The following is a 16545-nucleotide window of genomic DNA, read 5'->3' as shown; positions in this document are numbered from 1 at the left end:
AGTTTTTTTGCCTTTAATTAAGGACGTTACTGATCGCATAGGAAATATCTTGCAAAATCGGAACATCGGGGTAATCTACAAACTCATCCGAAGCAGAAGATCACCTAAAGTAGGCCAAGGATGTTCGCCCTCCACTGTAAAAAGCAGCATTCCGCGCAGTTGTGTGAAGATGGGCATAGGCGCTACAAAAAGGACGGTCAAAAAAGAGAACAAGAGCCATTGCAGAAGATTGACCAGCTGTTGTGGAACCTGCTTTGCAGCCAGGAGACCGTCACATTAATTTTGATGCGACTCAGACAGTGGAAGCAGCAAGGGGATACCATGTAAGATTATATAGAGTTTGTAAAACACCCCAGGAATTTCAGTAGGATGGAAAAGGACGTGAAATTTAATGATATCTGGATTCCGGTGCTGAAGAAGGTGCGTACCAGTCTCCCACCATGGGGTTACAGCAACAACGGGTGACGGCAATCGACAACAGTCGATTGCGCTCGTGCATTCAAAACATGTGACGTCACGTCACTGCGCGGAAACGGAATTTTGCTGTAGTCAATACCGAGCCAGGGTGTCAACCGAACATCCAAAAAAGCTAGGCTGCCCTTTGAAAATGTTCTCCTCACATGGGGACGAAACGCTGGGTTTTAAGGTGAAATCCATTCGGTCATGGCACAATAACCCGGAACATTTTATTAATTGTGACGCCTAGAGAAAGTCCTGCAGCTAGCGTCACGTGATGGACTGTGGTGTCCTCTGTACTGCCTATACTTTATGCGCTCCCTCGAATTACGACTGCAGTTTACCACTTCACTCCCCGAGTACGTCCCCTGAAGCCAAAGACTAAAAGTTAGAAGAAAATTTTACACCTCGACCATGGCCTATGAGCCCAGAAGTGATAAGTCAACTTAATACAGGGCGTGAAAGCGTACACTGTGTGATCAACAATCTAGAGGGTTTCTTTGACAACTGACTGTGCTGTGCTGTGCTGTGCTTGCTGCGAAAATGTGCGTTTTCGTTCTCTTTCTCGAAATCGGTATTAAAAACCACAGCAGGGCATTTAAAGCAAAAGACAAATTGTATCTCCAATATATAATGCTTCTCCATATATTAAATTTTTAAACAATATTTTATATACAACAGTGCATTGTTTTGATTTTTTCTTCCCAGTGAAGAAATTGTTCAATGTCAACAAGAATTTCTTAATTCGGTGAATACAGCAGGCTTCCTGCCACACAGTTTGAGGCTCAAAGTCGGTGTCCCTCTAATGCTACTACGCAATTTCAATCCTCTGAAACTTTATAATGGTACCCTTTTGCCGATAATAACTATAAGAAGTTTTATTATTGAACGTACGATCTTCACATGGTCTGCAGCTAGAGACGTCGCTCCCACACTCAGTATACTAATGATCCCAACCGTTTAACCAATTAATTTTAAGCGACATGAATTCTCAATCAAGGTTTCGTTTGCAGTTAAAATAAACAAGGCTCTGCAGACATTCCAATAACTATTAAGTTGGTCAGAATCTTTTTTCATAGTCAATGATGTGTTGCCCATTCATGAATTAGTAATTCTGAAAACTAGTTCATAGTTTTACCAAAAAGTAATCATAAAACGAAAAGTATTGTATATTGTTAAGAAACTGTATTTTGAACTTGAAATGTAAAAGAAAAAATCTTAAAAATAAAAACGAAAACAAACATACCTATTTCATTCACATTATATATGTTTTACTACAGTTCCGATTTCGATATCTTCAAAGTGAACAGAGTCTCAAGAGGAGCTGAAATTTACATCTTGTCATAATTCCCAGGGATGCCCCGTAATAGGAAGTACATCCAATTCCAACACACTTTTAGCAGCCGTGAAGCATTGCCAAGTTCTCTACTATATTAAAGATAGCGGAAAAACGCTGCTGTCGGTGCACAAAAGGACGCAAATCCTTTAATGTAGCCTTTCTCTGCATCATCTCCCTCTCGCAGGCACTGTCTATGTCTCTCTCCCAATCTCGTCTTTTTCTCCCACTCATTTACTGTGAGTTTCCTCTCTCACATAATCTGTATCCTTTTGTTTTTCTTTCCCATCGCCGCTGCCTGCATCATACTTCGGCAGCTCAAAAACCTAAGGGGTCCTACTTATTTTTTCTCTGTACCCATGTATTTAAAATTTATGGCCAAAATTCAGCCTCCATTAAGGTTCGCCGGTCTGGGAGGGTCCAGCCCCCCCCCCCCCCCCCAAGTGCATGTATGGTCTCCATTCATCAGTTTTTTTTTTCTTTTAATTTCCACTGTCTCCTCTCCATTTTGCTTGCACTGCTTCTGCCTCCACCATGTCCCTTTCTGTTATACTATTACTGTTTTTCACCAATCATCGTTCCATCCTCTTTACTGGGCTCTCAATGGTATTGTATTCATCTATCCCTCTTTCTCTTTTTCTGTCACTTCCTCTCTCCCGATATCAGTGTTTCTTCTCTTTCTTTGTCTCTCACTGACATTGCCTCCTCTCTCTGCCACCGCCGCTGTCTCTCTGCTACTCTCTTTCAGAACAAAAAGCGTGACTATGTTCACTAACCAAAATTTTTGGTGGAGAACGCGGAATGAGGATTGAGGAAACTTGTTCCCCACTTTCCTGTCAGTCTTTTAAAGAGGAATATAGTCATCTTTTTTGTGTTCCAGCAGAAGACATTTTCCGCTGGTTTCAATGTTTTCCCAGCTATATCCAGGTGTGGTGCTTATGTAAAATGAATCCTATAGGTAAGTAAAGTTTTTTGAGTTTATTTACACATTACGACTCATTTATGTTCTTTGAGACATACAAACAACAAACAAGCATGCATAAGATTAACATAAAATAGTTTATTTTGCATTTTTTCTGAATACTTTGCTCATCGATCGCAATTCATTGGAGATCCCCAGCTTTTGGTTTGTATCTTAAAACAGATAAAATGTTCTTAGAATGATTTTTATGTCATTGCAGTCTTTCCAATTTTACGTAATTTTTGGTAGTGTTTCAAATTATTTTCAGGCATGTGAGGACCATTGTTAGCCCATCTTTGTCACTGCAGTTCCGCTATGAGAATATCTGAACAGATGTTAAGTGCCCACTATACTGACACGGCACTTCATAAAGCTATATTTGCGAAAAACTGCTAACCAAACAGGACCATAAAACCATTGCAATGTGTTTGCTACAGCAGCTGAAACGACAGTTACGAATCACACTGGGTTGGTTGGTTGATTTCGGGAAGGGACCAAACAGTGAGGTCATCTGTCCCATTGGATTAGGGAAGGATGGGGAAGGAAGTTGGCTGCGCCTCTTCAAAGGAACCATCTCGGCATTTGCCTGAAGAGATATAGGGAAATCACGGAAAATTTGAATCATGATTTCCCTTGAATAGAAATTATAGATCACCCCCAAAACTAGTATCTCAGGTACTCAAAAGTCATGTTATTTTTGGTTATCTTGATAATGGATACTAATTTTCGAAAATGTGAAAACTGTATTTCGAGATCAAAGTCTAAAGTCTGCACTGTTAAAATCTGAGCTATTTCTATGGTTATTTATTCTGATATCTGTTGCCCAAGGTTCACCAACGGCTAAAAATGGTTTTGTGGTTTTCTACATAGGTACAGTAACTTCTAACCACTAGATATCGGTAATGGATAATGATGTCATTTTATGAATATATGATAAAGGTTTCTGGCATGAATAGAAATTATAAAAGTGGCCATTCCCACAACTGGTAACCCGCAGGTAAGGCCTATGAAAAAATAATGCTAAGATACACCCCAAGCCACATCTAATGCAAAAGAACCAACCGACTTGCTCAACGTGCCTGGGCTGGCAAAAGTTTGTATCGTTGATCCTTTGCTGTAGGATTACTACAGTATGCCCGTTCTTCCGATATGTATACAAATGGTCGCTAGGCCAAGGAATAGATTTAAAACTAAGTAGTAGATGTGACCTTTCACAATGAATGTAATGTTCAATATATTCAGCTTCAGAGACCTACTTATACATCATTATCTAATTAGAAGTACGTTATGAAGTCAATAGTAACTAACGAAATTTGTATTAATTTACAATTTGTGTTGTGGTTGTCTCAAAGTATCCCCCATTGGTGGTATGCCTTACTGAAGGTGTATTAGTGTCACTAAGAGTGTGCTAAAGGAAACTTTCAAGTTGTGTATCATACCTACACATCGTCACCTCTTTCAAAAGTCAGTATAAGTCAAGAAAACTTACCAAATTTTCTTTTTTAATTTTTTTCAGGGAGGGCATAAATAGCCACCACCCCTCTTGGCAATACATGTTCTTGAAAATACATTGGCATTGTGAAGAATAAGCATAAAATGTACAAGCAATTATATATTAGGCAGTTCACTCAACACACACACACACACACACACACACACACACACACACACACACACACACACACACACACACACACATACATGCATACACAGACCGATATGCTAGTTCACCAATTCATATCACTGTGAGAAAATAGAAGATTATTGAAAAATATTCATCATAGGAGTTACCAATGACTTACCAGTTCCATTTTAAAACTAAAGAACACTAATATTTTTCGAAGACATACCTTTTACTACTTATAATTATACTTTTATTTCTCTCACCTAAATACAGGGATGGAGAACACAGAAACTTCAACATCATTTTAACAAGTCCAGTTCGAACTTCTTACTACTACCCGTCCCAAAATCAAACTCTTCTTTAACATTCCTGTGGTGGTTACAGGTTATCTCTTATTAGTTCTTCCACATTTGTAGACAGCATATAAAATTCTGCTTCCCTCTGTAAAAAATTAATCTATCAGTTTATATACACGCAAAGAAGGGTTTCTACATAATTAGTGAACTGTATTCTACCTGGATTCTCACATTAAATACACACTAGGCAGTTCTGAATCTAGTACTAGTAAAATACTTCAGTAATTAAAATCTTTGACATGGCTCTGTTCGATACAAGATGCAGCATGCAAAATAATCAATTCACAACTAGGCTAATGTGATCGTGATCTAAATCATTACTCATACTTCTATAACCTCACGAATAGGACTAAGTAGCATATAATCCTTCAGACTACTGTCCAACTACAGCCAAGAACCACAATAAGACACATCATCTAACAACAACTTCCTTTTAGTGAAGAAACCAGAAAATGTCATTAACTCCCTGTTAATTCACAAATCAACACAGAAAACAGCAACACCAAATGGTTTCTGCGTCAGTCCTGGAATTAATTCATAACTACACAAAAATTTACTTCAGATGACCACACACTCACAGTATTCACTACAGCCACTAACCAGATAGTCACATCTTTCATTCAAATGTTATTCATCAACGCCAAATACTAACTATATCATCAATCATCACACATAGGCAACATTCCAGATGACCACACACTCACAGTATTCACTACAGCCACTAACCAGATAGTCACATCTTTCATTCAAATGTTATTCATCAACGCCAAATACTAACTATATCATCAATCATCACACATAGGCAACATTTCCTGAAAGCAGGACCCTTCTCATAATTTCTTATAACATTCCTCATCGTCTGTAGATCTCTTTCTAAAAGGGTATAGGAAATGTCAAAGTAATTACAAGCATAGATCAATATAAAATAAGTTAATTCATATACACATTCATTTGCCGATTTCTAGTCAGAGACAATCATTAGAGTTACTCCTGGTATACAATACTGTTTTTACAAATAACTTATTAAATAATCTAATGCACACTCATATCTCACTATCAGTCACTGCACACACTATACATATATTGTTTCATAGCACTTCACTCACTACACACACAAACACTGGTGATCTCAGGGTCATTTCCTGTACCGTAACTTCCCATTTGCTATCCTGAAAAACTGAGTCAGCATCCCTCTATAATGACTGAGATGTTCAGCTCAGAAAGAGTAAGAGGTGTTTGTATTGTGCGATGCGTAGTTTAGGGGTCAGTTTTTCTAGAAAAGGAAAAATGAAGGAAAACACATAGTGTGAAGGTGTTATCTGGAATGTTGGATATTTTATAATCATTATTATTATTTATCTACATAACATTTTTTACCAAACCCCTACTCTGTTTTATCTAAGTAATCCTTCCATGTATAAAACGTGTTGCATAAGAGGTACCTTTAAGCTGCCTTTTTAAATCAGTGTATTTTTGCAATATCTTTTATCTCTTTTGGTAATTTATTGTACAGTCTTACTCCTTGGTAGACAATGCTGTTTAGAGTTTTATGTTTATTTCTTTTTGGCAAATGTAAGTTGAATCTAGCTCTTGTTCCGAGGTCATGGACAGAACTTTTTGAGCAGTGATTGTTATTTTTGATGTGTATAACTGACTGGTAAATGTATTCACATGGAGCAGTTAAAATACCCAGTGTTTTGAACAGTTCTTTACAATGAGCTCGACTACCATTTCTGGTTATGATTCTTTTGTCTCTTTTTTGCAGTTTGAAAACTGTGTTCATATTTTGTGCATTTGTTCTGCAAAAAAGAATGCCATAATTAAGAACCAAGTGTACATATAATTAGCGTGTAACTAAAAGACACTGCATGCCACACACTGATGATTGGATTCTAAGGTCATACCATTCTGGTCACATTCTGTTTGCAAGTACCTATGAGTGTTCACACCACTTCAAATGAGAATAAATAGTCATTCCTAGAAATTTAGCATTTGTTACACAATCTATGGAGGTGCCATCTACATTTCATTTAAAATTGCCAGTTTCGCTCTTCAATCTGAAATTCATGGCATTAGTTTTCTTAACTTCAACGTCACTTTATTGCTTTTTGACCAATCGTAAACTTCCTTCTGAGCTTCATTTGCTTTCTCTGCAAGGAGTTCTCTTGTTTCCTCAGTGACTATAATATTGCTGTCATCAGCGAAGAGAATTTTTTCACCTTTAGTAACACTACTAGGGAGCTCATTTATATATGTCAGGAATAGTATTGGTCCTAATATGCTACCTTGTGGAACCCCTGTATTAATGTATTTTGGTTCTGATAAATGTTGTACTAAATGTTTAGATCTATTTGGAGTATATGTTAGGTCTACTCTATGTACTCTATCTGCTAGATATGGTTGAAACCAGTCATTAACTCATTCCTAATTCTTCTTATTTATTTATTGAAATTTTGTGGTCAGCTGTATCAAAGGTCTTAGAAGCATCCAAAAATATGCGTGACACATTCGTCTTTGTTAAAAGCATCAAGTACAACATTTGTGAATTCTACTATGGCTGACTCCAAATTTTTGCCACTTCAGAAACCAAACTGTGATTCGCTTAAAAGATTGTATTTATTCAGGTAATTCATTAACCTGACTTTCATAATTGCTTCTATTATTTTTGAGAATGGTGACAGAAGGGAAATGAGCCAGTAATTTTCTATGACTTCTGCATTACCTTTCTTACACAAAGGTACAAATCTTGCCTGTTTTAACTACTCTGGAAATGTCCCTGAAGTGAAGGATTCATTTATTATATTTGTTTAGGGGCCTTGTATAATCTCTATGCATTGTTTCAGCACACACATTGGTACTTCATCTAAGCCTGCCGACTTTTTATTTTTTGATGAGTTTTATGACTTATTCTCTGTGGTTGAAAGTAACATCATTTAATTTAATGATCATTATTTACACAATATTTACAGGTATTGTATTTGTTTTGGGGAATATTTCCTGTAATTTCTCTGCAATACTTGAAACATGCTCATTTACATAGTTTCCTAAGTGTTGTGGATCATTTATTACCTTATCCCCTCCCTTAGCAGTACATTAATTTCCTTTTTTATAACATCCCAGACTGTTTTCCTTTTGTTCTCTGGATTATACTGTTTTGTCATTAAATGACTTTTTTTGAGCAGTCAGCAACTTCCTATAGATCTTTTTCTGTCTATCATAGAAATTTAAGAATTTTGGATCATTGCGACTCTTTTTCATGGAAATGAGGTAATTAAGTGTTTGTGAGGAATTTTTAATATCTGCTGTTATCCATATATTTTGTGAGATGTTGATACAGACATGTATACTTTTGGAAATGCATTTTCGAAGTTCAGTTTAAATAATGTGGAGAATTTATATAATTTCATATTTTCATTGGTTTCCTTGCACACTTCATCGAAGCTTTGTTTTGCTAGCTCTTTTGAACAATCGTTTATTTTCATTTCTGATAGATGTCGTTTGAAGGCTTGTAGTCTAGGGAATAATTCGATGCCTGATTTTACTGTTGTTATTTGACAGAGATGGTCTGATAGTCCTAGATATTTTACAGCTACCAAGAGGAACATGCCAAAACTTTGAAGGATTTCTATAAAGGTGCTGCTGGATTCATTTGTCCCCACACAGAATTATATTGACCTCTGTACTTGATACTTTATCTAGAACTTCTGTTAATTTATTGAAAAAAGTGTCCACACTACTACTGGGCGATCTATACACACATAAAATGATTAATTTTTTGGTGATATGAAGCCCTGTTAATTCAATAGGTTGATACTTCAAAGTATTTGTCTTCACTTACTGTACTGAGGTCATGTCTTGATTTGAACTGTGTTCCTTTTCTGATAGAAATGCATATCCTCTGCCCCTTGATGCAGTTTTGCGGTAAGAGTTTGCCCTTTCATATGATGATAAAATCACTTGTTGGATCTCTGTCTCCTTGCAACAGTGTTCAGTAACACAAACTACCGTGCAGTTCAAAGATTGGAGCCCAGCTTCTAATAGTTGTATTTTATTTTTTATTGATTGCATGTTTTTATGGAGAATTGTTAAGTCTGTGAAATGCCCCATGCCACTCTTTCCAATTGTTTGTTTTTCTTTGTGACGTCTGGTATGTATGATATTTGGAGTGTTAAAATCTGTCTTGTGACATTGTTTCAGTATTTTGTTAAAGTTCTGGAGACATCTTTAGGCAGGGGAACCTGTTGTCTCAATTTATACTAAAGAAGACTTACTTTTCCTACCCATGGCAACAGGTATTTGACCATGTGTGGCCCGAGATCCACCCCATATACTTTCATGACTCAGCTGTACCAATCTTCTTTTCCAAGTCCTGTTTAGGTGTAGGCCATGCCTAGTGAAACCCCATCTGTTGATTGTCGCAATGAGCACCAGAGAGTGGTCTAAGGCGCTGCAGTCACGGACTGTGCGGCTGGTCCCGGCAGAGGTTTGAGTCCTCCCTCAGGCATGGGTGTGTGTGTTTGTCCTTAGGATAATTTAGGTTAAGTAGTGTGTAAGCTTAGGGACTGATGACTGTAGCAGTTAAGTCTCATAAGATTTCACACGCATTTGAACATTTGAGCGCCAGAGAAACATGAGCAAAGTTGGCTGCCCACAGAGCCGTCCCTATCCACACATTGATTCCTCTCACAGATCCATCAAGGTGTGGCTGATCATGGCGCTGGAACAGCTCAGCAAAATGTGCGTTGGTGCCATGAATCAGGGAAGCTATCTTGTCCAGGTCACCACCTATGTCATATGCCCCATCCCTGTCCAAACTCTTTCCCACCCCTACTCACTATCACTACATGGTCCTCTTTCGTAAAGTCCTTACACAAATGCCCTAAGTCCCTTATCACATGACTTAGCTCTGCATTTGGCCTGAAGACACTGGTGGCCAGGTACGCTACCCCTAAATGGTTCTGTAACTGAGGGCCTACACCTCGCTTGTGGCTACTACCTAGCAGCAGCACTTTCTCCCTCGTAACACCAATGGACAGCCCCATCAGTGGCGAATTCCAGAACATACCAAAAGGGCTTCGAATGGACCACAATGTTCCAGAACATTCCCCAGCATTGGATAGTGTTCTGAAATGTTCCACAATGATCTGGGATGTTCCGGGCTGTTCCCGAATATTCTCGAATCTTCCCGAATGTTCCAAACTATTCCTTAACATTCCAGACTATCCCAGATCACTGTGGAATATTCCGGAACGTTCTGAAATGTTGTGGAAAGCTCTTGAATACCCTGGAATGTTCTACAAAGTTCTCGAATTTTCCGTAATGTTCTAGAAATTTCCAGAGGGCGAAACGTCCCAGCCCTTATATCTTAAAAAGCACGCCCTTCAGGTAAAAAGAAGAACCTTCTTCATGGATAGGGGATAGCGGGTTATCGCGTCATTTAACTCCCTTGATCGTAGCTGGACTCGTTTCGGAGTTTTAGGGGCACGGACCTTGTACAATTACATTTATAACATAAACCGATTAGGGAATCGATGATAGGACACGTTCTAAGACATCAGGTAATAACTACCATGATTCTTTAGCTAGCTGTAGAGGGTAAAAGCCTTCGGGAAACACGGAGATTGGAACATGTCAAACAAATAATTGAGGTCGTTGGGTGCAAGTAATTGCCACAGTAGAGGAATTCACAGCGGATCCAGTCAGCCAGTCACACGCCTGATGACACACAAAAATGTAAAACGAAAATCATGTACCAGCACGCATCGCAATTCGATAGTGAGAGAAGCGTGACTAACCGAGACTGTGGATTAATAGTTACGAGACATTGGTGTTCATATTGATTAGGATCGCACTACTGTCATACAAATATGCTATCGATGTGCTCACGATGGATATAGTCAAACGTCATGACGAATTTCATCGTCCCCGAGCTACTGGCCCAAAGGACAGATATTTTGTTGGCTCGTCCGTTCGCGATAGTACAGTAATGCACGTACCTTTGGTCAGGAAACGCGCTCGTTTCCAGCAAGAAAAATATCAACACGTACTATAGGGCGATCTCTTACGCAGCACAGAGTGTCTGCACGTAGACATTGTGGCGGCTTCCCTTGAAGCAGCAATGGAGAGAAGCAGTAGGGAAGTGGCACACCAAACGAAAATACTGTACAGGAGTGGCACACATTGTCCTTACACCTTCACAGATATGTGCGCAACGTTAACGTGGATTCACACATCAGTGGAGACTCCCAGCAGAACGAGAATAGCCAGATTGCAGTCATCATATTTATGCTGCCTGTCCAGAACTTGGTGCTGGTTGTTTTAAGAACTGCTATTATGATTGCGACGTTTTGAGGCCAGTGGCTGGGCCCTTTCTTCAAGACGTGTGTGACGTTGTCTTTTAACACGTTGCCCATTCTGTCTTTACACACCTATACACAAAGAGCGAACGACTCTTGCACTGTCAGCACGTTCTCAAGAGCTTTCATCCACCGATAACGTTTGGTCATGAGTTATCGAGAGACTGGCTTGCAATCACTCACCAGCAACTACATCTGGTGAGCTTAGTGTAGATTTAAAGCGTGGAGTAAAGAGCCATTATCTACTATCGAAGCTCAGCTCGACTTGAAACAGATCTGGGTGGGGAATGTTGTTGCCAGAGGTGGAAACAATTTCTATTAAATGTCACACTCTATATACTCCCAAATCACCTTTAAGTTTAATCATTTATTCTCCCCAATGCACTGTGTACTCACAACATGTAAAATTTTGTTCTTTGCTGTCTTTCCTGATGGAGCAGTTACAATGACCAGCAGCAAAGCATACAATACGGTGTTGGCTGAAGACAACAATGTTACGCTACCGTCCTGAGACCCAATGAAACGATGACATAAATAAAATCAGAATTGATCACATATTGCGTCATATTGCCAGACTAACGTAACTATATGAAAAGGTGCTTGTAACAGCACATATAATAAAGAAAATGTGTGGCGCAATGAAGACAGTGTTTTACAGGTGTTTCTAAAGATTATTGTGCAAATTACAAAATTTATCGGACTGTTTTCCTTAGCCCCAGGAAGAGACTATTCCCTCACCGTCGGAAGACGTGGCTTTTCCCACTGAACTTTCTACAGGGATTGTTGGGCACTCACTAGAGTTTTGGCGTGGGAGTTGAAGCCACTTCGCGGTGGAGAAGAATTCATGAGGAGCGTGCAGAATGGGCAGTGTGACAGTCCGCAAGGCAGGTGACGTGGGTCCGGAAGCCACGGTGACGCCGCAGGAATTTTTTAAACGGGGCCGGCCGCGCTCTGTTTGCGGACAGGTAGACAGTCGGGGGCAGCACTGCGCACGGTAGGGGAACCCCCGGCCGCTGTCTGTGCCGGCACCGAGGTCGGGTCCGACCCGTAAATAAAGCACCAGCCGCCAGCAGTGGGCGTATCGCGACGACTGTTTGCCAGATTAATACAGATTGGCGACCCGCTCTGCGAAAGGCATTAATTTTCAGCGCCCTAACCCAAGCCTGGACTCGCCTGCAACGTTTTAATCTTCGATGTGAACGCGCGTGTCCAGCCCGCAGTCCACAAAATGCGTGTTTGCACTTGGAAAACTTCTGTACGGCTTTGTTTAAGTGTGGCATTTTAGGAATATTTTACGAATCGGGATCATTATTATAATATGTTGCTTCGTAATCATCTTTTCATATCACAGACTGTCATAATTTTAGAATTTCGAGAATAATAGTCATGAATACGGAAGAACACTAAAAGTAATAATCTGTAGTTGTTGTGGTCTTCAGTCTTGAGACTGGTTTGATGCAGCTCTCCATGCTACTCTATCCTGTGCAAGCTTCTTCATCTCCCAGTACCTACTGCAACCTACATCCTTCTGAATCTGCTTATTGTATTCATCACTTGGTCTTCCTCTACGATTTTTACCCTCCACGCTGCTCTCCAGTACTAAATTGGCGATCCCTCGATGCCTCAGAACATGTCCTGTCAACTGATCCCTTCTTCTAGTCAAGTTCTGCCACAAATTTCTCTTCTCCCCAATTCTAATCAATGTCTCCCTGGTTGATTCTGCCAGTAGTCATAGCTGATACCGTGGGCTAGGGGTAGCGTCTTTGATTCATAATCAAAACGTCTTCGGTCCTGGGTTCGATCCCTGCCACTGCCTAAGTTTTGATAAATAATCAGCATTGGCGGCCGAAGACTTCCGGCATAAGAAGTCAGCCTCATTCTGCCAACGGCCTTGTCAAAGAGGGCGGAGGAGCGGATAGAGGTTCAGGGCACTCTCTTGTCCTAGGGGTGGGAAATCGCCACTAAAGGCGGGAGAATCAGCAATGATCAACGACATGAGGATGCAGAAGGCAATGGAAACCACTGCATTAAGGACACGTAACGTGTATCCACAGGACATGTGGCCTGTAATTGAAGAAGTGTCATGATGATCTCTCCATTGGCAAAAGATTCCGGAATAGTCCCCCATTCGGATCTCCGGGAGGGACTGCCAAGGGGGAGGTTACCATGAGAAAAAGATTGAATAATCAACGAAAGGATAACGTTATACGAGTCGGGGAGTGTAATGTCAGAAGCTTGAACGTGGTAGGGAAACTAGAAAATCTGAAAAGGGAAATGCAAATGCTCAATCTAGATATAGTAGGGGTCAGTGAAGTGAAGTGGAAGGAAGATAAGGATTTCTGGTCAGATGAGTATCGGGTAATATCAACAGCATCAGAAAATGGTATAACAGGTGTATGATTCGTTATGAATAGGAAGGTAGGGCAGAGGGTGTGTTAATGTGAACAGTTCAGTGACCGGGTTGTTCTAATCAGAATCGACAGCAGACCAACACCGACAACGATAGTTCAGGTATACATGCCGACGTCGCAAGCTGAAGATGAACAGATAGAGAAAGTGTATGAGGATATTGAAAGGGTAATGCAGTATGTAAAGGGGGACGAAAATCTAATAGTCATGGGCGACTGGAATGCAGTTGTAGGGGAAGGAGTAGAAGAAAAGGTTACAGGAGAATATGGGCTTGGGACAAGGGATGAAACAGGAGAAAGACTAATTGAGTTCTGTAACAAGTTTCAGCTAGTAATAGCGAATACCCTGTTCAAGAATCACAAGAGGAGGAGGTATACTTGGAAAAGGCCGGGAGATACGGGAAGATTTCAATTAGATTACATCATGGTCAGACAGAGATTCCGAAATCAGATACTGGATTTTAAGGCGTACCCAGGAGCAGATATAGACTCAGATCACAATATAGTAGTGATGAAGAGTAGGCTGAAGTTCAAGACATTAGTCAGAAAGAATCAATACGCAAAGAAGTGGGATACGGAAGTACAAAGGAATGACGAGATACGTTTGAAGTTCTCTAACGCTATAGATACAGCAATAAGGAATAGCGCAGTAGGCAGTACAGTTGAAGAGGAATGGGCATCTCTAAAAAGAGCCATCACAGAAATTGGGAAGGAAAACATAGGTACAAAGAAGGTAGCTGCGAAGAAACCATGGGTAAGAGAAGAAATACTTCAGTTGATTGATGAAATATATGAGTCTGGCGACATACCATCTGACTTTCGGAAAAGCAACGTCCACACAATTCCGAAGACGCCAAGAGCTGACAAGTGCGAGAATTATCGCACAATCAGCTTAACAGCTCATGCATCGAAGCTGCTTACAAGAATAATATACAGAAGGATGGAAAAGAAAATTGAGAATGCGCTAGGTGACGATGAGTTTGGCTTTAGGAAAAGTAAAGGGACGAGAGAGGCAATTCTGACGTTACGGCTAGTAATGGAAGCAAGGATAAAGAAAAATCAAGACACTTTCATAGGATTTATCGACCTGGAAAAAGCGTTCGACAATATAACATGGTGCAAGCTGTTCGAGATTCTGAAAAAAGGAAGGGGTAAGCTATAGGGAGAGACGGGTCATATACAATAAGTACAACAACCAAGAGGGAATAATAAGAGTGGACGATCAAGAACGAAGTGCTCGTATTAAGAAGGGTGTAAGACAAGGCTGTAGCCTTTCGCCCCTACTCTTCAATCTGTACATCGAGGAAGCAATGATGGAAATAAAAGAAAGGGTCAGGAATGGAATTAAAATACAAGGTGAAAGGATATCAATGGTACGAATCGCTGATGACATTGCTATCCTGAGTGAAAGTGAAGAAGAATTAAATGATCTGCTGAACGGAATGAACAGTCTAATGAGTACACAGTATGGTTTGAGAGTAAATCGGAGAAAGACGAAGGTAATGAGAAGTAGTAGAAATGAGAACAGCGAGAAACTTAACATCAGGATTGATGGTCACGAAGTCAATGAAGTTAAGGAATTCTGCTACCTAGGCAGTAAAATAACTAATGACGGACGGAGCAAGGAGGACATCAAAAGCAGACTCGCTATGGCAAAGAAGGCATTTGTGGCCAAGAGAAGTCTACTAATATCAAATATCGGCCTTAATTTGAGGAAGAAATTTCTGAGGATGTACGTCTGGAGTACAGCATTGTATGGTAGTGAAACATGGACTGTTGGATAACCGGAACAGAAGAGAATCGAAGCATTTGAGATGTGGTGCTACAGACGAATGTTGAAAATTAGGTGGATTCATAAGGTAAGGAATGAGGAGGTTCTACGCAGAATCGGAGAGGAAAGGAATATGTGGAAAACACTGATAAGGAGAAGGGACAGTATGATAGGACATCTGCTAAGACATGAGGGAATGACTTCCATGGTACTAGAGGGAGCTGTAGAGGGCCAAAACTGTAGAGGCAGACAGAGATTGGAATACGTCAAGCAAATAATTGAGGAGGTAGGTTGCAAGTGCTACTATGAGATGAAGAGGTTAGCACAGGAAAGGAATTCGTGGCGGGCCGCATCTAACCAGTCAATAGACTGATGACCAAAAAAAAAAAAAAAATCTTCTCATTAGTTATGTGATCTACCCATCTAATCTTCAGCATTCTTCTGTAGCACCACATTTCGAAAGCTTCTATTCTCTTCTTGTCCAAAATATTTATCGTCCATGTAATAATCTATGTTGTAATAATTCCTGCATGTGTCGCAACTGCTGTGTACAGCTTTAAGTTGGTATAATTCTTGGCATCTATGAACAGATGCGGTATTATCTTCATGAACGTTGCACACTCGGGCATGGTACAGACTTGTTGCGACTTGAGGGATGTCATTCTCCTGCGTGGACTGTATAAATTTTGGAATAAATGGTATTTCAAGATTTATTCATTAGCTAATTTCGGACACTCGGGCATTCTCAGAATGTCTCTATTACTTGCTTCACAGTACAAAAATGGTAATAAAATAGCTAACTATGAAATAAAGTCATCATTTCAAAATACAAGCAGCATGCAGGGAAATGAATTCCCTAAGGAAATTCATTGCGCCTGGGCACCGTTGATATTAGACTATTAAATGCAACTTGCCAAGAAATAATGACATTGTTACAGTTTCACTTGCTACATGCAAGAAATCTGAAAGAAAGAAAAAAAAACACAGTTGACTACACGAGAGGAACTCAGACAGGTTCCAGATAATGCAGGATGACGGTAATTTAAGGGCAATAAAAGGATCCAAGAGCTTTAAAGAGTTTACAGGATAATAGTGCTGAAACAGAAAAAAATGAATAAACACAGTATTCAAGTACACACATCGTGTTAAAGAGGTGTAAACAAAATAAAGACATTGCAAGAAGGGAATGAAATCAGGACGAACAGATTATGTTACTTAAAGTATGAACTGTCACTAAATTGCTGGAGGCGTACAGACGATGTAAGAAGAATAGATTG

Source organism: Schistocerca piceifrons, chromosome 4 (genome assembly GCF_021461385.2).
Source record: "Schistocerca piceifrons isolate TAMUIC-IGC-003096 chromosome 4, iqSchPice1.1, whole genome shotgun sequence".
NCBI classification, from domain to species: domain Eukaryota; kingdom Metazoa; phylum Arthropoda; class Insecta; order Orthoptera; family Acrididae; genus Schistocerca; species Schistocerca piceifrons.
The sequence above is the reverse complement of the archived record's forward strand: the minus strand, read 5'-3'. Positions refer to the sequence as shown.